This window comes from Cervus elaphus, chromosome 7 (genome assembly GCF_910594005.1).
Source record: "Cervus elaphus chromosome 7, mCerEla1.1, whole genome shotgun sequence".
NCBI classification, from domain to species: Eukaryota; Metazoa; Chordata; class Mammalia; order Artiodactyla; family Cervidae; genus Cervus; species Cervus elaphus.
Genome location: NC_057821.1, coordinates 45,818,387 through 45,845,261, shown reverse-complemented (window position 1 = coordinate 45,845,261; position 26,875 = coordinate 45,818,387). Strand labels below are relative to the sequence as shown.

At 46.3% G+C, this 26,875-nt stretch overlaps 1 non-coding gene across 1 annotated transcript; it reads right to left on the bottom strand.

The window, feature by feature from the left end:
- Positions 1-2,382: 2,382 nt before the first annotated feature.
- TRNAC-ACA lies at positions 2,383-2,455 on the bottom strand. Its single transcript has one exon. It is a non-coding gene; the product is annotated as a tRNA-Cys (tRNA).
- Positions 2,456-26,875: the final 24,420 nt, after the last annotated feature.

The window sequence follows — 26,875 nt, the reverse complement described above, 5'->3', positions numbered from 1 at the left end:
TAACAGGAAGAATTCATTTACATATTTACTGTACAAAAATAAGTCACAAAAAGTGGATACAGGTATACATATCACTGATTCACTGTGCTGTACCCCTGAAACTATACAACACTGTAAATCAACTAGACTCCAATTTAAAAAAAAATTTTAAGTTGCAATTTAGCAGTCTAAAAATTAACAGATTGGACTCTGTCGTTTAACCGGGTCTGGGACCTGAGCTTAGCAAATGTTCAAAGGTAGCTTCCCTTAAAGAATGCTGTCATCTTTCCGTGAGCCTGTGAGTGCTTTTAATGATACTGGAAACTCATGACGGCAGTCATCCTTTTGCTTATTTCCAGGTTTTTTCAGATTATTTTTTCTTACCAAGTAATCTAAGCTCCCAGAGTTCAGTGTCTTCATCTATAAAACAGAGAAATTAACACCCAGCTTTAAGGGCAGCTATATGGAGGAAAAATGGTACATAAAAAAGGTCTGGCACAGGGTAGGCGCTAAACTAAAAGTAACTGTTAGGAGCAGTAACCATACACTATTAAATCAGATTTCCCTAAATCTTTCTTCTCCAATGTGCCACAAAAAAATCTACTTGTGCTCTGAGGCTAGAAAAGAAAGTATGTGTGTTTGTGCATGTGTGTTTTCTCAACTTTGAAAAGTGGTTGGAAACAAAAGGTGTGAGAAGTGACTAAACCCATTTATATGAAGATGTAGTCTGGCCTCAGAAGGCAGACCATACTCACCTACAGTGTCCAGCACTGTTTTAAAGGGTCCAGAAGTATCGATCTCTAGAAAATTTGAACAAGAAGACAACAGGCATGAGCTCCAGCCTACTGTGGGGTAAGCTGTTCTTCTGGCAGAGGAAAAGCTGGTCCTTGGTACAGGAGGGAGAAATCACAAATTCTGCTGTCCCTGGAAAGTCTGTCCACAGCTGGGTTAACAGAAACTTGCCTAAACTCAGTCAAACAAGGGACTTCTCTGATGAGCCGCTGGCTAAGACTCCTGGCTCTCAATACAGGGAGCCTGGGTCTGATCCCTAGTTGGGGAGCGAGATTCCGCATGCTGCAGCTAAGACTTAATACAGCCAAATAAACAAATGTTTTTAGAAATAAAATCAGAGCTTCCCTGATCCAGGAAGATCCCACATGCCGTGGAGCAACTTAGCCCATGTGCCACAACTAGTGAGCCTGGGCTCTAGAGCTTAGGAGCCACAACTACTGAGTCACATGCCGAAACTACTGCCACAACTACTGAAGCCCGAGGACCCCAGCGCCCGTGATCTGCAGCAAGAGAAGCCGGCACAGTGAGGAACCCCACACCGCAACGAAGAGGGGCCACTACCACCCACACACACACCTCTCTGCAACCAGACAAAAGCCCACACAGCGACTCACACCCAGCACAGCTAAACGTAAATAAATAAACTTATTTAAATAATAATAATAAGTAAACTCAGCCAAGAGAGAAAACTCAAACTGGCCATTCTGGGCACTAAAAGAGCAACATTCCATCTATGCCGCCTTCCGTCCCCAGCCACACGGAAGGACAGCGTCCCGGGTCAGCTCTGAAAACAATAGCCTTTAACCCCCAGGGTCTCCCTTTCTCCACCTCCCTGCCCCCATCATCCCACCCTCTCCACCACTCCATAGCACAACAAGACTTTGTAGGAACTGCCAGTTCTCAGCAGAAAGTCTCCGCCCACACTGGGAAAGCCAGCCCCTGCTAGTAACCTAGTATTATTCAGTGCCTGATGAGAAATGTTTGTTTTTCCATGACAGTAACATGAATAGTTCCCATGGGTGCTAATGGGACTTCCCCCACAGACACACAAAAGAGAATAGCACTTTGAGTTCAGACAGATAGAACCTTCTACAGAACTCAGACATTATCTCATTAATTGCCTTTACATCCCTATGAAGAGACTAGCGGCCAGGTACTATGATGTCTAGAATCCAGATGAAGAAATTGAGAAACATGTCATTACAGGTGACATGAAAGGAGGTATTTTTATAAAGGGAACAGACTTGAAATCCTCTGCCCGCCAAGACTTTAGAGGGCAGTGTCCTGCTCAGCATTGTAATCACTGGCCACGTGTGGCTGTTGAGCATCTGACATGGGACCAGTCCAAATGAGATGTGCTACCAGTGTCAAATGCACATCAGATTTCAAAGATCAGCCTGAAAAAGCAAAATATCTCATAACAATTTCATGCTGATTACACACAGAAATGTAATGCTATTTTTGATATATTGGTTAAAGTGAAAAGTGAAGTCACTCAGTTGTGTCCGACTCTTTGTGACCCCATGGACCGTAGCCTAACCAGGCTCTTCCTTCCATTGCAGTTTTCCAGGCAAGAATACTGGAGTGGGTTGCCATTTCCTTCTCCAGATCTTCCCTGACCCAGGGATTGAACCCGGGTCTCCTGCATTGTAGGCAGACGCTTTACCATCTGAGCCACCAGGGAAGTCATATTGGTTAAAATAAAATAATTAAAACCAATTTCATCCATTTTGTGTCTGTGTGTGTATGTGATTTCTGGGGGCTTCACAGGTGGCACTATTGGTAAAGAACCTGCCTGCCAATGCAGAGATGTAAGATCCATGGATTCAGTCCCTGGGCTGGGAAGATCCCCTGGAGGAGGGCATAGCTTACCCACTCCAGTATTCTTGCCTGGAGAATCTCATGGACAGAGGAGCCTGGTGGGCTAGAGTCCGTAGGGTCACAGAGAATGGACATGACTGCAGCGGGTTAGCACACACGCACGATTTCTGGGGTCCTACTCGGGGTCAGTGTCAATGAGAATCACCGAGGGCTTTATTTATTTATTTACTAATTTACTTTGGTCGTGAGGTATGCAGGGTCTTAGTTCCCATGCCCCCCGCAGTGGAAGCTGGGAGCCCTAACTACCAGACCATGGACCACCAGGGAATTCCCTCCATCCCTTTCTCTTAACATCTAAATGTAGCTATTAAAAAATAGCCTATTTGTAGCTTATGTTACACTTCTGTTGGCAGAGCTGACTTAGAGTTCAGTGGGCTCCTTTTTAACCTCTACAAACAGTTCCTGTTTACACAGAAGAAAAAAATGTAACCAAGAGTCTTGAGCTGTTGTCCTGCCTTGACCACTAACCAACCAGCAAACTATGTGACCTTGATTAAATTACTCTTCATTTTCATGGGCTTGGATTTCCTTCCTGATAAAATTAAAGTTTTTGACTGTTGATTCCAAGGATCTCTTCCAGTTGTGATAACTAAGTACTTTAAAATAACTCTACTTAATCCCTTCTAGATCTTGACCAAATCCCAGAAAAGTCCTCAAGTATTCATTTCAGAACAAAATGAAGAGGTATCCTCTTGCTTAAGGGTCTGTATATGTTCTATGCTAAGTCAGCTCCAGATGAAAAGACTCCTGGAATTTGTGGAAGGATATTAGACTAACTTTTAGGAATGCAAATGCACCTGAGAAATGCAAGAAAGTTTGGTTACAAGACATTCTGTGATTCAGTGATCAGACTTCTGTATCAATCAGCACAGACTGGGTTATGCTATATAACAAATAACCCCAAAATCTCTATGAATGCCTCAAACAAATATTTATTCCTTAGTCATGATATATGTTCATTTCTAGTCATTAGCAGCTTTTGTTTGTTTGTTTGTTTGCTCTGTAATCACTCAGAAACTTGGGTTAATAGAGAAGTCACCTTCCCAAATATTCAGTTGTTACTCCAGAGGAAAAGTGATACTCAAGGGTCTCATATAGACAATTATATGGTCAGCTCAGAAATGGTTCAGGTTACTTTCACTTGGTCTCATTGGCCAGAATCAACCATGTGACCCTACTCAACTGCAAGGGGGCCAAGTGCAATCCTACTATGTGCCCAGAAAGTAAAGAGCTAGAAATGTCTGACATACATGTCTATGATCACCACTTGTCCCAAGATTGATCCTCAACTTATCCAGTCTCCGTATGTGTGTCCCAGAATGATATACATGTTGCATGCATATAGGTCCATGCAGACTGGAAGGAACCTCTTCCAGTTACTTGAGCAGCCTCAGGCCAGGCTCCAGGCCAGAGGGAGATGGGAAGTAAAATACAAAGCAAATACCAAGTCACCTTATTTCATCTTTTTCCATTGAAAAAGGAATTCCCTCTAATCATCATTCAGTTTTTTTATTTAGAAGCTGTTTATTTAAAAGCTTTCATGGTTTTAAAGACATTTGGGAGAGACATTTAAGACCTATGTGCCTATGTTCTCATTTTTGCCAAGTTAATCCCTTTTACATAAAACCATCTTCCAAAAACCAAGAACTGTGGTTTCATGGATTTCTTTCCCAGGGATCAACAGCCCTACTGATCTGTGTTGAAGCAACCTTAAACAAACATCACCACCATCAGAAACAACCCACAAGCACTTCCACGGTGATGCTAACCACCCAGCATACATTCAGGGGCTGCTTTCAGAGGCCTCTCTGACGACGGCTCCACTCCAACCAAATCACTGCACTCTGTGCAAATGCACACTTGGGGCCTGCCCCTCGGGGCAAGGATCTCTCCCGTGGCCTCCGTCCGGAATAGGACAGCCCTGGACATTATAGGCTGGACACTGGGCTTTTTCATTCAGCTAATTTACACCACACAGGCCCTCCTGTATACTGCAGGCACATACACAAACAAACGCAGCAAGATCACCAACTAAAACACTGAACGGCTCAGCTCGGCGCACAACATTAGACAGGTACCTCTGTAAAGCGGTTCATGTGAGCCGAGAGCCAACCAATGGTGGCGAACTTTAGTGTCCTCTGAGCATCCCGCTTCCTAGGGTACAGTGTTTTGGTTCAAACAGAACCTCAGCGTGTCTCCTGACTCCTGAGTCACTGCAGTGACCTCTACGGCGGCTGCTGCCCGGGCACCAGTCCCCACGTCCAGACTGTGCTTTCCAGAGTCACTTCCTCAGCCCAGCCAGGGCTGACCCACTTTGCTGGTTAAGCAGCAGCTGCAGAGCGATCATATGTTCATATTGCTGCTGGAGGCTGCAGGGTCGGAAGCACTGCTAAAAACAAGCGTGACACTTGGCTCCCGGAAAAACTCAGGTTACCATGATGTACAACTTTGTTTTAGCTCCCTGCCTCAAATTGAGGCCAAGGTAACGTTTAACTGAAAATAGAATGGGAGCAAACATTTCCGAGCCCTTAACCGTGCTAGACCCCTTACTCAGAGCTTAAATGCATTTACTCATTGAATGCCCCCCAAAACCCTAGGAGGGCTTTCTCGAGGCTCAGTGGGTAAAGAATCCCCTACAATGCGGGAGACATGGGTTCGATCCCTGGGCTGGGAAGATTCTCCTGAAGGAGGGCATGGCAACCCACTTCAGTATTCTGGAGAATTCTGTCCACGGAGAATCCGATGGACAGAGGAGCCTGGCAGGCTAGAGTCCATAGTGTCTCAAAGAGTTGGACATGACTAAAGTGACTTAGCACGCACGCACGCACGCACATCACTCTCAAAAGGATTCTGGTTTGTACAAGATTGGAAACCGCCATATAGAACTTTACCCACCTGTCTACCTTTACAGCCAGGTGAATTCAAGACTCTTGAACCAAGAAGAGATGCATTCCTGGCCTATTCCTTCATTGTCTTGTGTAGCCAGCCTCTCTGCTTTGCACCGAGGCTGGTGCAAATTAGGTCAAAGTTACAGCTGGGTAATAGGGGCCTTGGGCTTCCCTGGGGGCTCAGATGGTAAAGAATCTGCCTGCAATGTGGGAGACCTGGGTTCGATCCCTGGGTTGGGAAGATCCCTTGGAGGGAGGCATGGCAACCCATTCCCTTATTCTTGCCTGGAGCAATCCCATGGACAGAGGAGCCTGGCGGGCTACAGAACATGAGGTCGCAGACACAATGGGGCAACTAAGCACAGCAATCGGGAGGGTTCTATCTTCACCCAAAGCTTCAGACCCCAGACTCTGGCCGCACCCTTGACACTCACGAATCATTGATCATAAGTGAAACCAGATGAGCAAAAGAACCAGCAACATTCCTGGGAGTAACTGAAAATACATGTCCTGCCGACAGGGCATCTGTAAAACCAATGCAATAGCACATTCTTTTCCGGGAGGTGACCCGAGGCTTTTCATCTCAGAAACTCACCTTGCTAGGTGATGATGAGAATTTGCTGACGAGGAGAGAAGGGACCACTGTGAACCACTGAGCTTGCTTCTCCCTGGGGAGGAAGCTGTAATAACTGACTTGGGAATTGTTCACTGATCAACCCCTCAATAAAGATCAATATATCAGAGACATTTCTGTAGAGGCACCCTGATCACACTTTTCTTGGTCAAAAACTGGCCCTCTCCTGCTAAGACACACCCATGGGAGAAAGTTGGGGCTGTTTTAATTCATCAAGAACCTGGAAATTCCAAGGATGACACATAGAAAATTCCAATACGCATTAGTTCATTCATTAATTCTTTCATATACAGGAAAGGCACTAAAAGGAAAACATAACAAGCAAAAATGAAATAAAAAAATAGTTCCTACCACTAGATACTGCCAATGCACTGGCTGGGGAAGACGAGGCACAGGGAGACAGTAAAATAACAGGATGAGGGGCATGATGAGCATTAGTTCTAAAGACCCAACTAGGGGAAGATCACGAGTATTGGAACATTCAGGGAAAAGATTATGGAATTGGAGAAGTCTTTAGAAATGAGTTGGGACTTCCCTGGTGGTCCAGTGGTTAAGAATCCACCTGCCAACGCAGGGGATGCAGGTTCGATCCCTGGTCCAGGAACTAAGATCCCATGTGCTGTGGGGCAATTGAGCCTGCATAACACAAGAGAGAAGCCGGCACACCGCGACAGAAGATCCCAAGGGCCACAACTAAGACCCGACGTTGTCAAAAATAAATAAGCAAATAAACAAAATTTTACAACAAGAAAAGGAACTAGCACAATTTGCCTAGGCGAAGAGAAAAGGAAGAGGCACGCCCAGCAGGAGACTAAGTGGAGTTCTCACCTGGGATCGCTTCAAGCGTAACAGTGTAACAGCCACCCTCCATGTGATATAGCTGCCATGGGTGCACCCTAGGAGCAGGGAAATGTCGGGGGGGCGGGGGGGAGGCAGACGTTTTCCCATTTTCAGCACAAGGTGAAACAAGCCCATCAGCCTCTGCCCAAGGCGGGGAAATTGGGCTCACCGTCTACCTACACTTCCCAAGACTCTGAGTAGTTCATCTGTCAAGATCTTAAATTAAACGTCTCAGGGCACATGATTCATGTCATTTCTGATTCACTCAGGAACGATGTCTATCACATCCATTTCTTCTTTGGTATTTAACCCTATAACGACACACCTGAAAAGCTAGAAGAGCCTAGAAGAGATTAGCACATTCCAGGAGTGAAGGTTCAAGGGCAGAATAAATGTCTTCATTGACTTGTTTCATTTCAGTGAAAGAAAGTGAAAGTGAAAGCCACTCAGCCATGTGCAACTCTTTGCCACCCCATAGACTATACAGTCCATGGAATTCTCCAGGCCAAGATACTGGAGTGGGTAGCTGTTCCCTTCTGCAGGAGGTCTTCCCAACCCAGGGATCAAACCCAGGTCTCCCATATTGCAGGTGGATTCTTTACCAGCTGAGCCACAAGGGAAGCTCAAGAATACTGCAGTGGGTAGCCTATCCCTTCTCCAGCAGATCTTCCCAACCCAGGAATCGAACAGAGAGGAGGCTATTTCAGTGGTTCAGTATTTTATTTTACCTTTCTGCATGTTCAAGACTTTACATCTTTTATAATATAAAGACATGATGCCAGAAAATGTCTGACATTATAATAGCTCAAATCCACGTTAAAAGAATCTTGCCTGTGTTACTGGTTTCTTGATCCCATCTTTCTAGAGATTTTTAGGGCAAGGCTGTTGACACTAAAGATAACAATTTATTGGAAGATCTTAAAACCATCTTATCCGATGGTTTTTCAAAGCAATTACTGCTCTCATACCCTAGAGAATGACATTTGTGAAGAAAGTATTCATTATAAGGAAAACATTAAGGGGATCTGTTTTGTCATATAAGGCAAAGGAATTCAACTTCAAGGACTGAAACAATAAGGTGACAAATTTTTCTGAGAAAAGAGATCAGGGGTAGCCTTTGAAGAGTGCTAGAAATCAAATGAGATTCTGGAAAGTGAGATGAAAATGTAGCTCCAGATTTTACGAAAGATGATATTCTGAAAATTATAGATCAGTGAATCTGACATCTTTCCCTGGAAAAATCCTAGAAAAGTAAACACAGGAGGGGAAAGTCTTGTGAACACAAGAAAAATAAGACAAGATTACAGCAAATCAGTAAGAGTTCAGTGAGACTACCCAAGAGAGTTCATTTCCTTTTCATGTAAGATTTATCAGCCTAAGGAATATTTTCAACAACTAGACCTCAACTTTTTGAATTTTTGATAAAAATCTCTTTCACTCACAAGGTGTTGATGGAGAAATATAAGCTGGATGATAATACAATCCTAGGTGAATCACACTTAGTCAAACAACGTTATGCAAGAATATTTGCTTCCTGTGGGCGGGTTGTCCTTGGACGTGCTTGAGGCTGGGGCTGTTGGCAAGCCTGTTTCTTCTGGACTCAATATTACGGTCCAAGAAGAGGCTTCTCCGCTTAGCTCCTGTCTAGGTTGTCTCTGCCACCTCATCCTACTGAGATCAACTTAACATCAAAATGCCTGAGGATCTAATGTATTGATAATTATGACCCTGTAATGGGAAGGAAGCATATTATATTGACAGTGTAAAATGCTGATTAACATAAAGTATGCTCTTTTTTTTTGTGGGGGGAGTTCAATCCCTGGGTTGGGAAGATTCCCCTGGTGAAGGGAAAGGCTACCCACTCCAGTATTCTGGCCTGGAGAATTCCATGGACTGTCCATGGGGTCGCAAAGAGCCGAACACAACTGAGTGACTTTCACTTTCACTTTTCACTGCCACTTGGCTGGTATGATGCTGAAAGGCAACATTTTTGTGAACTTAGGGAGTGCTTCATGACCAATTCTAGGCAATACAGACATTTATTAGGGTGGTCAAGATCTGAACAAAGGACAGTCACTGCAATTGGCAAAGCTGTCAGTAGATGCTGGTTACAAAGCAGACTGGAGGTGATAGCCCAACCTGAGACAGCAACGAGCAGATGATCTGACACCCTGTAGATACTAAGATTGCAAAAATGACCAACGATCATGAAAGAAAATAATTGGTATTTATTCGCATATAATTTCTTATATGTTTTATAAGTTAATTAAGGTCAAAATGAACATAAATTCCCTTCGGTCTGTACATTTTCATCTGTATCCCCAGTTCTTTCCTGCTTCTGCTGAAGGAGATGAAGTTGATCCATTCTGTAAAAAAATAAAAACAAAAAACCCTCTCTTTGGCCCAGCCTAAGGCAGTGGTGCTCGGCTGTCACCCTGCACCACGGTGAAGTGTCTTGCTCCAACATCTCTGGTCTCATCTTCATCTCTCCATCACCACCTTGACATTACAGTGTCAAGCAGAGTAGCAACACTCAAGCCAAAGATCTCCTTTACTGCTCAGAACAATCCTAATTTTGCAGATGATGACTCGGAAACACAGAGAGGATTTTAGTAACTAGGTCAAATCATCCAACTGGTAACAGGAATTCAAATCTGGTTGCAATGTTTTCAATCAACCCCTAGGTGTTCTATGGTCCTCTTCCTCCTCAAATCAGAAAATCTGAAGAAGCCTACTATCATTGGCTGGCAAAGATCTGGACACCTGGCTCCCTCTGAGCATGCCACCAGAACATGAGGTCTCCCAGGAGACAGTGGAGACACAGAAGGCCCACTCAGTCATGCCCACCTCGTCCACTGCTGCCAACCCCAGGAGGCTGCTCAAGGCTGGAAGCTTGAGGCTCACATTATCCTGATTGTCCCTGAATCTGTAACTTCCAGTGCCAGGAGCCTGGCTCTTGGCATTCCAGCCTTGACTGACATATTCCTTCTACAGCTTATGAGCCCATAAGTGCAAGCACTAGAAACTCAGCCCAATTCTGATGCTGAGATGGGAGGTGACCTCAACCAAGTCCTCTCTTTCTCTCTCAATGATAAACCTGTAACAATATCCATCCATTTCCATGCCAGAGCATTTTGATTGGACAATAATTGGAAAGTATTTTTTTGTCATAGAAAAAATAAAGACAAGGTGAAGAGCAATGGCATAATAGATTCTGATTATGTAAAGGGGAGATAAAAATCTATAATACAAGAGCAGATGAGGAATGGAATAAGAGAGAAACATTTTTCATTGTATAACTTTTTGTGCTTTTTTTATCATGTAAGGAGGTTTATTGGGGCTTCCCTGGTACCTCAGTGGTAAAGAATCCATCTGTCAATGCAGGAGACCCGGGTTTGATCTCTGCGTTGGGAAGACCCCCCTGGAGAAGGGAGTGGCAACCCACTCCAGTATTCTTGCCTGGAAAATTCCAAAGACAGAGGAGCCTGGCGGATTACAGTCTATAGGGTTGCAAGAGAGTTGGACATGACTTCGGGATAAAACAACTACAATGAAGGAGGCTTATTAGTTGTCTTTTATCAATATAGATCTTATAACTTGTTATTGAGGTGAATGCTGGTTTATAATATTACATAAATTTCATATGTATAGCATTCTATTTTGACTTCTGTACACACTACAGTTTCCATTTGTCACCATTCAATTCACCCCCTTCACCCATTTGACCCTGTGCCCACTCCATCTCTCTGGTACCCAGTATTTTGTTCTCTGTATATGTGTTTGTTTTGGCTTGGTTTGATTTATTCATTATGTTTCACTTATGAGTGAAATCATACAGTATTTGTCTTTCTCCATCTGACTTATTTCACTTAGCATCATACCCTCAAGGTTCATCCATGTTATCACAAATAACAAGATTTCATCTTTTTTTAATGGCTGAGTATTTTGTGTAATTTTTGATCCACTGGAATGTATCACCTATTCAAAAATCAAACACGCTAATTTTCAAAGTAAAGTATTATCATCAGACATGTTAATATGATTTGCCTCTGGACAGAGAAACCAAAAGGCAAGAAGATGGTACACTGGTTTGCTAGGGCAGCTGTAGCAAAGTACCACAAACTGGAGGGCTTAAAGCAACAGAAATTCATTCTCTTACAGCTCTGGAGGAGAGAAGCTCTCAGTAGGGACTTGCTCCCTCCAAAATGCTCAGTAGGTCCTTCCGTGCCTCTTCCTAACTTCTGGCGGTGGCTGCTAGCCCTTGGCGCTCCTGGGTTTGCGGCTGCATCCTTCCATCCTCTGATTCTGCTATGATGTGGCTTCTCCCAGTCCGTGTCTGCATCCAAATTTCCCTCCTTCTATAAGTCACGGATCATATTGCCTTCAGGGACCATCATAGGCCAGGATGACCTCAGTGTAACGGATCACCTCTGCAATGATCCTATTTCCAAATAAGGTCACGTTCTGAGGTTCTGGGGTTAGAACGTCAATGTATCTTTTAGGGGGATAATGCACAACCCACAGCAGATAGACCAGGGAAAATTGTACCTCCCTTCTATTTCTTCATGCCACGTGCAAAAGAGACATACACAACACATAAAATTTCAAAGACTATCATCACAAACCCATTCACTGTTGGATAAAGGGTGTTCTCCCTTAGGGCTGTACCCTGAAACCCTTCTGTATGAGAATTCTGCCTGTACTTGTGATCGCTTGGAGGCTGGGTTGTTGTGTTGGGTCTCTTTCCCAGCATGCTAAAAGTAAAAAATATGTGTTAGGGAAGCATATGCACATTTACACAAGCCCTCAAAAGCCCTGATCTTTTCATGACCCCAGTGCAGTCAGAGTGGGACCCCACTGGCCCAGAGTCGTTTTAGTACAACTGGCCCAAAGCATTCTTCATTTTTGGTTTACATTCCTCTCCTATAAATACAGAAAGAGGAAAATATGTATCAACCAGGATCCCCCTCCCCAGCATTTATTAATTACCCAATAAAATCGAATGGCTTCATCATTAATTCAGATGACGCTCATTCGCCTAGAAAGCCATAGGAAATTTCCGCTGCAGAAAGGCCACAGGCCACGCAGCAACGGATATTTCAGCTGTGATATCCTGAAGGAGTTTGTTTGTCAAAATGAAAAAGGAGTTAAATTGTTTGCTGGCAACAATTCAGAGTTGTAAGAGGTTGCAGGGAGATGGCAAGGCTATGAGCATTCTCTACTCACTGTAAATCCAACATGAAAACACAAGGGTTTCTTATCTCCTACTAAATACAATAATCAGGGCCAATTTTCAAATGCAAAGAAATCCAATTAAGTCACACAGTTTCAGGAATATATCTTTTCTCAAAGTACAGTTGATCTTTGAACAACGAGGGGGATAGGGGAGCCCACAAATACAGAGTTGAAAATCACTACATAACTGTACAATCAGCCCTTCTTATCCGTGGTTCCACATCCTTAGATTCAACCAACCACAGACCACGTGGTACATAGTTATTGAGAAAAACAACTCTAAGTGGACCCGAGTATTCATAAGTCAACTGTATCCAAATCACTTTTTATTATTGCCCTGTGCTTAATGGGTTTCACACCAAAAGAGCTAAACCTTCATAAAATTTATCTTGTTAACCTGATTTTTTTTTTTATTACTAATATATGCAAGGCTCTTTGTCAATCACTGTTAAGAACACAGGTGTAAAGAAAGCAGAGGGGACTTCCCTCCCTGGTGATCCAGTGGTTAAAACTTCACCTTCCAATGCAGGGGGTGCAGGTTTGATCCCTGGTCAGGGAGCTAGGATCTCACATGTCTTGCAGCCAAAAAACTAAAACCTGAAAAAAAAAAAAACAGAAGCAGGGGCTTCCCTGATGGACCAGTGGTTAAGAATCTGCCTGCCAATGCCAATGTGGGGGATGTGGGTTCAATCTCTGGTCCAGGAAGATTCCACAGGCCTCTGGGCAACTAAGCCCATGAACTATACCTACTGAGCCCACGCCCTAGAGCCTGTGCTCTGCAACAAGAGAAGCCGTGCAATAAAAAGCCCATGCACTGCACCTAGAGAAAGCCTGAGCGCAGCTACAAAGAACAGAGCAGCCAAAAATAAATAAATGAAATCTTTTAAAAAACAGAATATTGTAACAAATTCAATGAAAGACTTTAACATGGTCCACAACAACAACAAAAAAATCTTTAAAAAAATTAAAAAGAAAAAGAAAGAAAGCATAGACCCTTTCCTCAATATACTTGTCTTTCAGTGAAGGACAGAGGCAACTAACGTAACACAAAGTGGAATGAGAATATTCCTCATGCTTCATTAAACAGGCCTCACTCTACCTGAAGCACGCACAGCATAACATCAACTAACTTCTTTATAAAGATAGTAGTGTTAGTGTGAAAGTGTTAGTTGCTCAGTACTGTCCAACTCTTTGTGACCCCCTGGACTGTAGCCCACCAGGCTCCTCTGTCCATGAGACTCACCAGGCAAGAATACTGGAGTGGGTTTCCGTTTCCCCCTCCAGGGATCCTCCAGGGGATCTTCCCGGCCCATGGATGGAACCCAGGTCTCCTGCATTGCAGGCAGATTCTTTACCATCTGAACCACCAGGGAAGCCCCACTAACATACAGGATGTTCAACAAATAATAACAATCATCATAGGGTCACAGCAAAGGGAGTTAAACAAAATTCAAGCAGGCTTAAATAAAGTTACAAGAATTATGCTATAAGAAGTCAGGAGACGAGACAATTGCTTCTGATTGGAGAGATCAGAGAGCTTTATGAGAATTTGTACTCCGGGACTTAAAGGATGAGAATTAGGATTAATTCTCATGAGAAAAAGGATGAGAAAAAGGATTACTCATATTCCGAGTGGGAAGAATTCGGCATTGGAGGCTGAGCGAAGATCAGGCGGATTCCTGTAAGGTCCCGACATATTCAAGGCCTGGCAAGGTTAGAGCAGCCAAAATGTGGGAAGCATTTAATTAACAAAAGCCTTGGAAAAGCAGTTTCAGGTTAGATCAAGGAAGATTTCACCTGCCAGGCTGTTTTAGAGGTTAATCTTTATAAAAGGGAACCCGTTGCAGTTTTGTGAAGAGGAGATTGATATAATTAGATCTACATTTAGGTATATAACTCTAGGCTACCATAAAATACTCAGCATTCATCCAGTGTGGCAGATGAACTAGGGTGAGGAAAAACTGTCCATGAAGCTCTCAGAGGGGACGTCTCAGTGTTAGCTCATTCTCAGCCTAATTACAAAGCCACCTCACATCTTCAAAGCACTGTGATTTTTACAGTGTCCGTTATTTTATCTAAACCACCCAAGACTCCGATGAGCTGGTATAGTATCATGCCCATTTAAACGTGCATGGAAATAAATGCTCATGCACATTAAATAGTTTGCCCATAGCTAAAAAATACGTCTGCTCCTCTGCTTTCAAACCCACTGCTCTTCAAGCTAAACCTCAGCCAGCTCCAGATATGTCCGTCTTTATTTTACAATGAGGTTATTGACTCAAAGGTACCTCAGATAGTAGGTACGAAGATGGAAATATTTAGAGGTTTAAACACTAGTTACCTTTAGATGAAACTGCCTCTTGGGTCACTCTCGTGTGTGAACATACACAGACACACACCCGAAACACTTTAACACTAAGATTTAAAGTGAAGCAAATGTTAGCAGTCGACTTTTAAACTTTTGAAAATAGTGTCATTAAAGGAGTAACAGCCACAATAACAAGGCGACAATGAAGCAGTCAATCCTACTGTGGTGTGAATGAGGAGAATTGTTCGCTCCGTTCCCTGAGGAATGTGGGTCAGCCTGCTCATGGCTCCCCTTCAGCCTCGTCTGAAGCGTTAACAAATGGCTTTTGTGTCCCCGTCTGTGTGACTGGACCCACAGCGACTTCACACAAGAAGGGTTTCTATGGAAAGGCTCGCATCTACAGTAGCCACTGCTGACCCAGAGGGATGAAACGTGGTTTGGGAGGCGCTGGCCTGCCCCACCCGGCCCCTCCCGCTCGGCTGTCTGTCTGGGGAAGGCGCTGAGGAGGACCAGCTCTGCCCTTTGCTGGCAAGGAGTCCTGACCCAGGTCTTCTGCCAGCCCCCACTAATGTGTCCTGAGGACTACCCAGGATATCTCTGTGGGTGCTCAGTCAGCTCAGTTCAGTCGCTCAGTCGTGTCCGACTCTTTGCGACCCTATGGACCGCAGCACACCAGGCCTCCCTGTCCATCACCAACTCCCGGAGTCCACCCAAACTCATGTCCATCGAGTCGGTGATGCCATCCAACCATCTCATATTCTGGGTGGTACGGCTTTTTATTTTATTTTCCAAACTTCCATGGAGGTTTGAACAGGAGGTTCTGTTTCTCCTTTTAAATGAAGCCATTTCAGGTAAAGCTCTTTTGTGACCATTTTCAAACCCCCTATCCCCCTGGGCCACTGTCCTTTTCTCTCCTTTCATTCAATGGGCTCAGGAATCATCATTGTTTCTGTTCATTTGATTGTAGGGTCCAGCTATTCCTACATTTCCTAACTAGTCTTACGTTCTACTACTCAAATGTCTTTCTCCAGTAAAAGATTCTTTCCAAAATTCCTCCAAAAATCCCAGATATTGGGCCCAGTAATTTCTTAGGTTAAGCTTTGGGCACGATATAGAAGTGGTAATTACAGTTAGCCCAAGGGATAAGAACTGCAAACCAAAAGAATAAATTACTTACAACCTTGTGAAGGAGTTGTATTGCTTTTTCTGTATATTAAAATTTGATATCTTAACCTGTGCATGCATGGAAGGAATCATTCTTGCAAATTCAACAATCTTGTATTTGTAACTAATAACACAGCATATCATCTGTCCAAAACTTCTTGCTTCTCAGGATGTCGACGTTGTATCTAGCAGCTTCTTCTTGCAGCAAGAAAACTGAGGGACTATGTGTCCCCAGAGTTAACTAATTTTTGTTCCATGTGTCCGCAGAGTTAACTAATTTTTGAGGAAACAAGAGGAATAATAGAATTCACCTTTTTATTTTGAGACTGGTCAGGACAGGGCAGGCAAGTCTCTGTATTAAGACACAAATCAGGAAAGCTTTCGTCAGTAAAATAATGAGGAAGTTTTGGACAAATTAACCAAACCAACAGCTGCTTTTTAACTAAGTGAAAATGGCAGCCACAATTGCCAACTTGGTATTCTTAGATAGCCCCTGACTTTGTAAGGGAAATTCATCTATCTAGCCCAGTGGTTATCAGTCCTTTTTTTTTTTTTTTTTTTTTTTTCATTATCACTTCCTCAAAGATGAAAAAATGTTTGACTTCAAGTCTATGTAACAAGGGAAATTAAAAGAATAAGCTTTTATTGAGTATTGCTGGTCTTGGAAGATCACAAACTAATGCAATAGCTAAAAACTTTTTGCCCCCCAAGAAACAACTTTTGCCCTTTTCAAGTCAATATCACCCCAACTGAGAATGCATGCTGTAGCCTACTGCCCATATATCAAAATGATTAACTGACTTGGCCTGACTGTGTGCATAAATCTATATTAAAACTTCCCTCACTATTCTGTAGTGTATTTTCATTCATCTGCCTCCCCACCAGCCTGGGAACTTCTCAATGGAGTTTTTGAGTTTTCAGCAAAGACTTCAAAAGAGTTGAATAAATGAATGCACACATAAACGAATGAATGAAATATAAAGACTGGTTGTGAAAGTGTTAGCTGCTCAGTCGTGTCTGACTCTTCGTGACCCCGTGGACTGGGGCCCACCAGGCTCCTCTGACCATGGGATTCTCCAGACAAGAATACTGGAGTGGATTGCCATGCCCTTCTCCTAGGGGATCTTCCTGACCCAGGAATCAAACCCAGGTCTCCTGCATTGCAGGCAGATTCTTTACCACCTGAGCCACCAGGGAAGCTGGTTACTATGATCATTAAGAAGCTAGTATGTCCTTCACAGCTTTGCTTCTTTATGCCTCAACTAGCTGACCCAAGTTTCCAACAGTAAAGACGTCTTCAGGTGTCACTCCAGACAAGGGACTCCTGTGAAAAGGTGCTAAAGGTTTTCGAACACCCACAAGGTCTTGCCCACTTTGTGGAGGATGACAGGTGCAATAGGCAATAGCAGAGACTTGATGTTCATTTGATCTCTTTGTGACCATTTCTCTACCAGTCACAATAAGGTGTGGGAAGTAGCAATTATGTTGTCTCCAGGCAGCACTGCAAATTTACTCACTGAAATGAATACTTGACCTTTCTCACTGTTGTGCTGGATTGGCTCGAAGAGTGATGGCCAACGACAGGGCCGATGGCACAGGCAAGGCGGAGCAGGGGACCCTGCAATTAGGAGGAAGGATGTCCCTGGGGAAGACTGTGGAAAGTGGGCAGGGGGCCTCAGACCCCTTCCTGCCAGACCCTGAGATCCCCCAGGAGGCAGCAAGAGTCATCAGGAAGAGCCGAGTCATCTCCCTAGTGTTTTCTCCACTTAACCAGCACATTAAAGGTGACCCCATCCCCACCGGATCCATCACCACCTGCATCCCCCCAAACAAGCGCTCAGCCAAAGTTAAATCAATTTCGGTGAGTGCTGCTGCAGAGCAGCTTATTGGAGGTACTAGCTGGTATAGATCAGGACCAGCATAGACTGATAACAAAAACCTGCTGTATACTCATGCAGTGTTTTAACATTTTCACAGTGCTTTTAAATTTTATCTTCACCACACTGCAAACAATATAAAGCAGACAGGTATTAGTTCCATTTTATAGGTAAGAAATTCAGTTCAGTCACTCAGTCATGTCCGACTCTTTCGACCCCATGGACTGCAGCACACCAGGCCTCCCTGCCCATCACCAACTCCCGGAGTTTACTCAAACTCATGTCCTTTGAGTCAGTGATGCCATCCAACCATCTCATCCTCTGTCATCCCCTTCTCCTCCCACCTTCAATCTTTCCCAGCATCAGGGTCTTTTCCAATGAGTCAGTTCTTCACATCAGGTGGCCAAAGTATTGGAGTTTCAGCTTCAGCATCAGTCCTTCCAATGAACACCCAGGACTGATCTCCTTTAGGATGGACTGGTTGGATCTCCTTGCAGTCCAAGGGACTCTCAAGAGTCTTCTCCAACGCCACAGTTCAAAAGCATCAGTTCTTCAGCACTCAGCTTTCTTTATAGTTCAACTCTCATATCCATACATAATTATTGGAAAAACCATAGCTTTGACTAGATGGACCCTTGTTGGCAAAGTAATGTCTCTGCTTTTTAATATGCTGTCTAGGTTGATGATAACTTTTCTTCCAAGGAGCAAGCATCTTTTAATTTCATGGCTGCAGTCACCATCTGCAGTGATTTTGGAGCCCAAAAAAATAAAGTCTATCACTGTTTCCCCTGTTTCCCCATCTATTTGACGTGAAGTGGTGGGACCAAATGCTGTGATCTTAGTTTTCTGAATGTTGAACTTTAAGCCAGCTTTTCACTCTCCTCTTTCACTTTCATCAAAAGGCTCTTCAATTCTTCTTTGCTTTCTGCCTTAAGGGTGGTGTCATCTGCTTATCTGAGGTTATTGTTATTTCTCCCAGCAATGTTGATTCCAGCTTGTGCTTCATCCAGCCCGGCATTTTACATGATGTACTCCACATATAAGTTAAATAAGCAGGGTGACAATATACAGCCTTGACATACTTCTTTCCCGATTTGAAACCAGTCTGTTTCTCCGTGTCCAGTTCTAACTCTTGCTTCCTGACCTGCATACAGGTTTCTCAGGAGGCAAGTCAGGTGGTCTGGTATTCCCATCTCTTTCAGAATTTTCCCCAGTTTGTTGTGATCCACACAGTCAAAGGCTTTGGCATAGTCAATAAAACAGAAGTAGATGTTTTTCTGGAACTCTCTTGCTTTTTCAATGATCCAGAGGATGTTGGCAATTTGATCTCTGGTTTCTCCGACTTTTCTAAATCCAGCTCAGTTCACATACTGTTGAAGCCTGGCTTGGAGAATTTTGAGAATTACTTTGCTAGCAAGTGAGATGAGTGCAATTGTGCGGTAGTTTGAACATTCTTTGGCATTGCCTTTCTTTGGGATTGGAATGAAAACTGACCTTTTCCAGTCCTGTGGCCACTGCTGAGTTTTCCAAATTTGCTGGGATGTTGAGTGTAGCACGCTCACCACATCATCTTTTAGGATTTGAAACAGCTCAGCTGGAATTCCATCACCTCCACTAGCTTTGTTCATAGTGATGCTTCCTAAGGCCCACTTGACTTCACATTCCAGGGTGTCTGGAACATTCCAATGAATATTCAGGACTGATTTCCTTTAGGATGGATTAGTTTGATCTCCTTGCAGCCCAAGGGACTCTCAACAGTCTTCTCCAACACCACAGTTCAAGAGCACCAATTCTTCAGCACTCAGCTTTCTTTATGGTACAACTCTCACATCCATACATGACCACTGGAAAAACCATAGCCTTGACTAGACAGACCTTAGATAGATAAGAAAGCTGAGGGCAAATGAGTTGCCCTTGATCATGATGGCTGGATGCTCTACGGTGTATTCTCCATTCTAGTTCCAAAGGTTCCAGATCGGGCATTGCCAGGTACTCCCTGCTGGCCCAAGATTCACTACTTACCCTCTCTCAACCTTGGTTCCTCATTTTAAAAGTAAAACACTCACCATAAAACTTATCTCAAAGGGCTGTTGACAGTTTGAATGAGGTGACGCCAATAAGGCACCCAACACAGTAACTGGCAAAAGATAAGGGCTTAAAAAAATAGAGTTATTAGTATTGGTACTCATATTTAGAGGCCATGAAATATTAAGCAATGCATGCAAAGACAAAATGTGTTGATTTCAGCAGCTCTCAAAGGGAACAGGAAAATATTCAAATTCTCCTAAGTATTTACAAAAAAAAAAAGTTTTCTCCATCAGAAATAAAGCCAGAAGACAAAACAATCTCATTAAAGGAATATAAAACATGCACTTTCAAAACATATCCTTTAAAATGTTGTGTATATTATTCAGCCTTAAAAGAAGGAAATCTTGCCATTTGGGACAACACAGATGAACCCAGAGGACATTATGCTAAGCGACATAAGCCAGACATGAAAGACAAACACTGCAAGAACTCACTTATGTGTAGAATTTAAAACAGTTGAGGGCTTCCCTGGGGGCTCAGATGGCAAAGAGTCCACCTGCCAACGAAGGAGACGCAGGTTCAATCACTGGGTCAGGAAGATCCCCTGCAGTAGGGAATGGCTACCCTCTCCAGTATTCTTGCCTGGGAAATCCCATGACCGGAGGAGCCTGGGGGGCTATTGTCCATGGGGGTCACAAGAGTTCAACACAACTTAGCAACCAAACAACAAGAAGAAATACTTGAACCCATAGAAGCAGAGAGCTGAACGGTGGTTGCCAGAGGCTGAGGGGAGAGGCACTGGGGGAAAACAGGCTTCAGGATGAAGGGCTGGGTGAACAGCTGAGAGGGAAGAAGAGATGTTAGCTAAAGGATACAAAGTTTCAATTACGCAAGATGAACAGACTGGAGATCTAATGTACAGCAAGGTGACTACAGATAACAATAATGAATTGCTCAGAGTGGAGATCTTAAGTATTGTCACCAAAAAGAAAAATAAAAAGGTAACAATGTGAGATGATAGATACATTAATTAGCTTGAGTGTGGTTATCATTTCACAATGTACCATATATAACAACATCAAGTTACACACCTTAAATATATACAATTCCTATATGTCAATCATGTAACAATAAAGCTGGGGGGGGACGGACATATCATTTATATAATGAATTTCAGCAGCTGACCTCATGTCTCTGAATTCCATTTAATGGAATTAAATTCCATTTAATAAGAAAGTATCTGGAAGGTGGAAATTAAAATACCTTTCCAAAGTTAGATAGGAGACCATTTGTCCAGCCCTGTGAAACAACACATCTACAAAAACATCCGAAATCAAATGTAAGCTTCCTGAGTGGAGGGATTATGGTCTGTCTTGCTAGTTTTGCTGTGACCTCAGGGCCAAGAACAGTTCCCTCACGTAGTAAGTTATCAAAAAGAATTGTGTGTTGAATATTGAAAATATTGAGTGCTTAAGCATCTCAGATGTCATCAAGTAGATTATCCATTGAGTTATTTAACTTTCTGTTACTGGTCCATCCGCTCCTTCACTTACTCAGAACATACCTACTGAACACCTGCCATGTACCAAACCCTGGGCTGGGTGCTCAGGGCAGAAATAGCAGAATAAGATCGCTGGCTCAAGGAGTTCACCCTCTAGGAGCTTACAGTCTGCAGCGAAAAGAGGAAGAGAAAAGCAATGAGGTCCTGGAGGTGGGGGAGGGGGGCGGGTGGAAGATGGTAAAGATGGTCTCTTATCTTCTGGGCATCTCCACTGGGTTCAATTTTCAGCACAAAGTTTGAGGACATCTGAGTCAATAACAAGCATTCTGTTGCAAAAGAAAAGGAACAGAGGCGCTGGTTTTATTTTCATTCTGCTCCACCGGTTTCTGCACCTCCAGTTTTTGGCTGCCCAGAGAAACACCAGGGGCCAAGCCAGATCGGATACAGGGGCGCGAGGCTGGACCCGTGGACCGGGCCTCCGACCACAGGAGCCATAGGCCGCATTGTTGCTGCCGCTGCTGTTATTTTAATTATGATTGTACGTTAACCACCACCTTCCTTCCTCTGCCTCCCTTCGGCTGCAATGATGTATGTTACTTTTTGGTAACTGGATTTCATTAACATTTATGAACTCTCATAAAGTAGTAGAAAAAGCAATTTGTGTGGAAGAATTTTCCACCTCATTAAACAGTGTTCTTTTGGGGGTCAAGTTGATATTTTTTTTGTTGTTGGATTTTTTTTATAGGTCCTTTGTCCTTCCTTGAGCCCTGGGGGATGAAAGGAGAGCGGTCCACACTCGGCGGGGCTCGTGGGAGCTATAGAGGGCGCTAGAGCGAGCGCGGGCCCCGCGCGGGTTTCAGCCCGGCTCCGACTGCCCTCAGACCCTGGTAGCCGCTTTGGGCCGCTGTGGCCTTGGCCCTCCTCGGCCCGGTCGGACCCCGCTGCCGCCTGCGCCGTAGAGGAGCGGGGTGCTGTGGCCCGCGAAGGGGCGCGTGCGGTGGTCCCTGGGCCTCGGGGCTGCTTCCACCCGGGCGGAAGAAGCTGCTCCGGGCTTTCTCCCCGGGCCGAGGTGCTCGGCATCCCAGCGCCTAGCAAGGACAGTCCCCAGCTCGGCTCTCGCCCTTCGACGGCCCCCACCCAAGCCGCCTCGCCCTGGAAGCTGCAACGCAGGCCTGGGGAAGTGGGAGCAGAGACCCAGCGGAGCCGGGGGTGGGGGGTGGGGGGTGGGGGTGGGGGGAGGGTCCGTCTTTTTCAAGCCTTTCCCGGCCTTTCAAGCTTAGTTACATCTTCTAGCCACCGTCTTTTGGACCCAAAGAGCAGGCGTTTCTGCCCTCCTCCGCATCATTACCGCCCTCTGCCCCCAGACTGCAGGCCGAGCCGGCCTCTGTGCGCAGCGGGCCGCGGGGACTCCAGCACATCTCCGCCCGGCTGCAGCCGACGCCTTCATCCGCCCAGCCGCCCCCCGCCCCAAATCCCTCACCCACCCTCCGGGCCTGGGCCCCCCGGGGCGAACCAGCAGGCGCGTGGGAGCCACGGCAGAGGGCGGGCGGCGGGTGAGCCATGCCCGCAAGAGGGACCTCCCCTGGGGCCTGGAAGCGGGGTATTTGGCAGCAATCGCGAAAGGCCTTGGTTAGGGAGGCGTTCGGTCCCAAGCTGGGCCCAATAACCCGCCTGCGGGCCCGAGGGAAAGAAGTCAAAAGTCCTGGGCGGCCTTGACGCTTGGGGGAATAAAGCGGAGACCCCAAGACGCCGCGGCCTGAGGGCGCAGCCAAGTGACCCTGGAGCCAAGTGACAGGTGCTGGGGAAGTGAACACGTGGGCACCGCCTTGCTGCGCTCTAAGGGTAAAAATGGGAAACAATGGTCCAAACTCAAGAATCTGTGTGTCTGCCTTGATTCAAAAACAACACCCTACTCTCCAAGAAACTGATTATTTGGCCCGTGAGATGTTTTTCTGCCAGACGGCTCCCAAATCAGATCTAATGAAAAGAGGCCTCTAAGAACGGTCAGCAGGTGACCCTGGCAGGGGCAGGGGCGACTCGGCCGTCCGGCTTCCGGAGAGGAGGTCGCAGGGCCGGTGTGGACCGGGTCGGTGTGGACCAGGTCCCGGAGCTTCTCGGATTTGCTGAGTCAGCTGCCGGCGCCGCGGGCTTGGCTGTTTTCAACCCAGGCGACTGTGCTTCGCTGACTGGTGTGTGTGACTTGGTGGTGTAATTATTGTTTTGTTTTCTAATATGTAATTACTCTTTGTCGTCGCTATTATGAATCCGCCGAGCCTGATTCGAGCGGCGAAATGGATGGAAGTTTGGGGTTAGGATTCGATGCGTGGGAAGTAGAGGCTTCTGCCTACGCAGAGGACAGGCGGCCCACGCCTCTCCTCCCCACCAGCCCAGCGTCGAAGGGGGCGCCTGGGGCTCCCTAAGTAACCAGAGGCCGCGAAGGTCGATCCCCAAAAGCCAGACCCTTCTCTCTGAACAGGAATTGCTGAGGCTCTTTCTCTCTCTCTTCGGCATGTTTATAAAGTAGATGATAGAGGCAGGGAGGAAAGGGGGAGGAGAGATAAAGAAGACAGAAAAACAGATGAGCTGGAGAGTTGAAAACAGGAAGGGGGGTTGATTTAGAGAGCTACGAGACCAGGAAGAGTAGAGAGGAAAGTGTGGGGGAGAGGGAGGAGAGGAGATACGCAAAGATGCTTGCTTATATTCAAATATTCCGTTCTTAGACTTGAAATTCTGGAAAGTTCTCTCCTTTTCCCTCGTATTTACCTGCTTTAGTAACCCTCCTCCACCACCAGTGGCCGCTGAGTCCCAGCACTAACCGCCCCCACCCTCGCCCCTCCGCCCCGAGCCAGGCCCGGAGGGTCCTGTCCCACCCCGCACGCCCACCCGACGGGGCGACCCCTCGCGCGTCCCCAAAGGTGCATCCATCCGAGGCCCTGAAAGTGCCAGAACAAAGAGCTGCCTCTATGAGAGCCTCCCTGGGCTCTGCCCGCGGAGTCAGACCTCAGGGCTCAGATCGGCGGCGAAGACCCCAGACCACTTCGCGAGCGGAAGTTCGCGGCTGGCCTGGGTGGGCACCGCGGCCCGGCCGGCCCGGCCCTGCCCACAGCGCTCTGAGGCCTGCGTGGCACGCGGTGCGCAGCCGTCAGCCTTGCGGAGGGACCTGCTGCCCTATGCCGGCGAGTGGGTCCCCCGGCCGAGGAGAGCGATCCATTCTCTCTAACCATTTACCCGAGAGCTGTCAGGTTAGCGCTGCCTCCTTGGCCGCCCAGAGAAGAAGGTGTTAAAATTCTTTGCCCGGGAGTCTCCCCAGACCCAAATACACCGCACAGTGGCTTGGGCGGCGCGGACCGCCGATCCCTAACCTCGGCCACCTTCTCCCGTTGAAATATGCACATCGCTCTTCAATAATTTAGACACCTGGGAGACTGGACAAGGATAATTTTTTTTCCAAACACACGAGCATCCGGGTTCCCATCAATCATGCTTTGTTTCATGTGAGATGGGCTTTGTGTGTTTAGCTGCCCGGCTCCATCCTATTTGCATGTGACTGTTTAATGGGCATTTATCTGAGCTTTGAAGATCTGCTTAAAAATCTAAACCCAGAGAAGGGTGGAGGGGCGCCCCCCTCTCTCCGTGGCTCGGGGGGACTTGCCTCTGGGGCCTCATCCTTTGAGAAGACGGGCCCGGCGGATCTCGATTACAGATGCATTTTGATTCCGAAGTGGGACTCGTAATGGAACGGACAAGATAGGTTCTTTTTCCTAAATCTCAGGGTTTCTTTCTAGCAAACAATGCTCCAGTCAGTATTTGTGTGTGAGACAAGTCATTGTGCTCCAAACGCTTAAATTAATCATTGATGGGTGAAATTACACATGCTCACTTAAAGTGTAATGTGATTAAGAGATTATGAGATTGAAGCTAATATCTTGTCTCCCAGCTCCTGGCCCCAAATCTTGACACCACAAATTTGTCAACTGCAACTGTCCTGAAATTTACAGATACAATAGGCTTCTATTGACAACGAATCAAAAGACAACCTCAAAAAAAAGAAACATATGTAGGTGTGTGTCTATATTTTATTGGTGGTGGATTTCTTCTTAAAAGGACTGGAGAAGAGAAAAAGACTGGAGGTGGTGGAGAGCGGGTGTTGGCTTGTTCGTCTTTGATTTTTGAAAAGTAAATGTGGGGGCGGGGGAGGGCCGGGGCGGGCTCTACGTCTGCGAGCTGATTACTCCGGGTCTGAAAGAGGCTCCATTTCCCGCACGGTGGGTAAGTCCTTTATCGGGGGACGCCCCGGCCTCGCCCGCAGCCATCCCTCGCCTCGAGGCGCGCGCTGGGCCGGGGCGCGGGAGCCGCTCGGCGACTCCGTAATGACCCGGGTTCGCCGCAGCTGCGCCTTGACCCTTTGTGATGGCGCCGATAGCGCTCGGATGAAATTATGTCCTTCTCCGGGTGTGAAATTACCATGTTTATTAATTGAGCCAGACATTAGCTTTACCTTTTCTTTTTAAGCCGTGAAAATTTGTGATTCAGGGCAAATGATTCTCCGACAGACGCTCGGCCCGCGCGCCCCCTCCCCTTGCGATTCCCCTTCCCCCCACGTCCCGGGCAGTTCGAGAAAAGCTTTCCAGGTTTCCACGCTGGAGAAGCCCAAGGAGAAAATGCCAGCGGGGCCTCCGAGTGTGCGAGCGCGCGTGTGTGTCATCGCGCACGCGGGGCTTCGCCTCCTTGGGTAGTGTTACCCAACAATAATAACAACCCCAACTCTGAATTACAGCCTTGCCCCCAGAATCCTGGATCAAGAAAACCCAAATCGTTTTCAAGACAAAGCAGCATCAATCAGCGACAAGGACAGATTTAACGTATTAAATCTTTATTAAAGTGAAGTCATTCTTATTGAAATGATGTATTGGGTGTGTAGAAAGATTGGATTTTTTTTTTTTTTTTAACGGTGCTCAAGATGGAGATGGTGACGGAGAACCAGCGCCGCGTCCTGTCTTTATTGTTCTGGGCTTGGGGTTGGGTTACTGGGGCACGGCCCTGGGGCCCGCGCGTGGGGAACCCCGCCTTGGACTACGGGAAAGAGGCTGACCCCGTTCCTCCGCACCCCCACCCCGGTCCCCACTTCGATTTCCCGAAGCACAAGCGTCCCCGGCCCCCGTGGAAACTTCCCGGCTTGGTCCGCGCATCAGGGAAACTGAGGTCTGGAGCGCAGCCTGGCTGCCAGAAAGTGAGCCAAGTCGACGACTCCGGAGGCCTGGAGAGGAGAAGGAACGCCCAGGGTGTCCGCTAGTTTTTGAGAAGACGACCCTGTCCTTTCTTTGGAAGGTCCCAGCGCCCCCAGGTCCGAAGGGGACAGGGAGCGCGTGTTTGCTCTCAGAGGGCTCTCCTCCAGCCGTCTCCACCGCCTTCTCCTCCTCCCGGCAGGATGCAGGCAGGAGCTGACCGCTTCCCCTGCTAGGATCGACTCGCAATTGAACCGGCCCTTTGGACCTCGGGTCCTGTCAACGGCGAGGAAACCGTGATGCCAGAGAGTTCACACCAGAGTCCTTCCCCACTCCCCCACCCGCTGCGACAGGCTCCCCAGAGTTTTCTTCATTGCATCTTAAGTGACTCAAAATCTTATCCCCCCCCCGGGGGGGGGGGGCCGGAGGGGGGTGCGGGGAGGTGGGGAATCAAAACCTGTGAGCTGCTTCCCAGCTTGGCAGCCACAACTTCAAAAAGATGGATTTGTGTCTCCACCTCCAG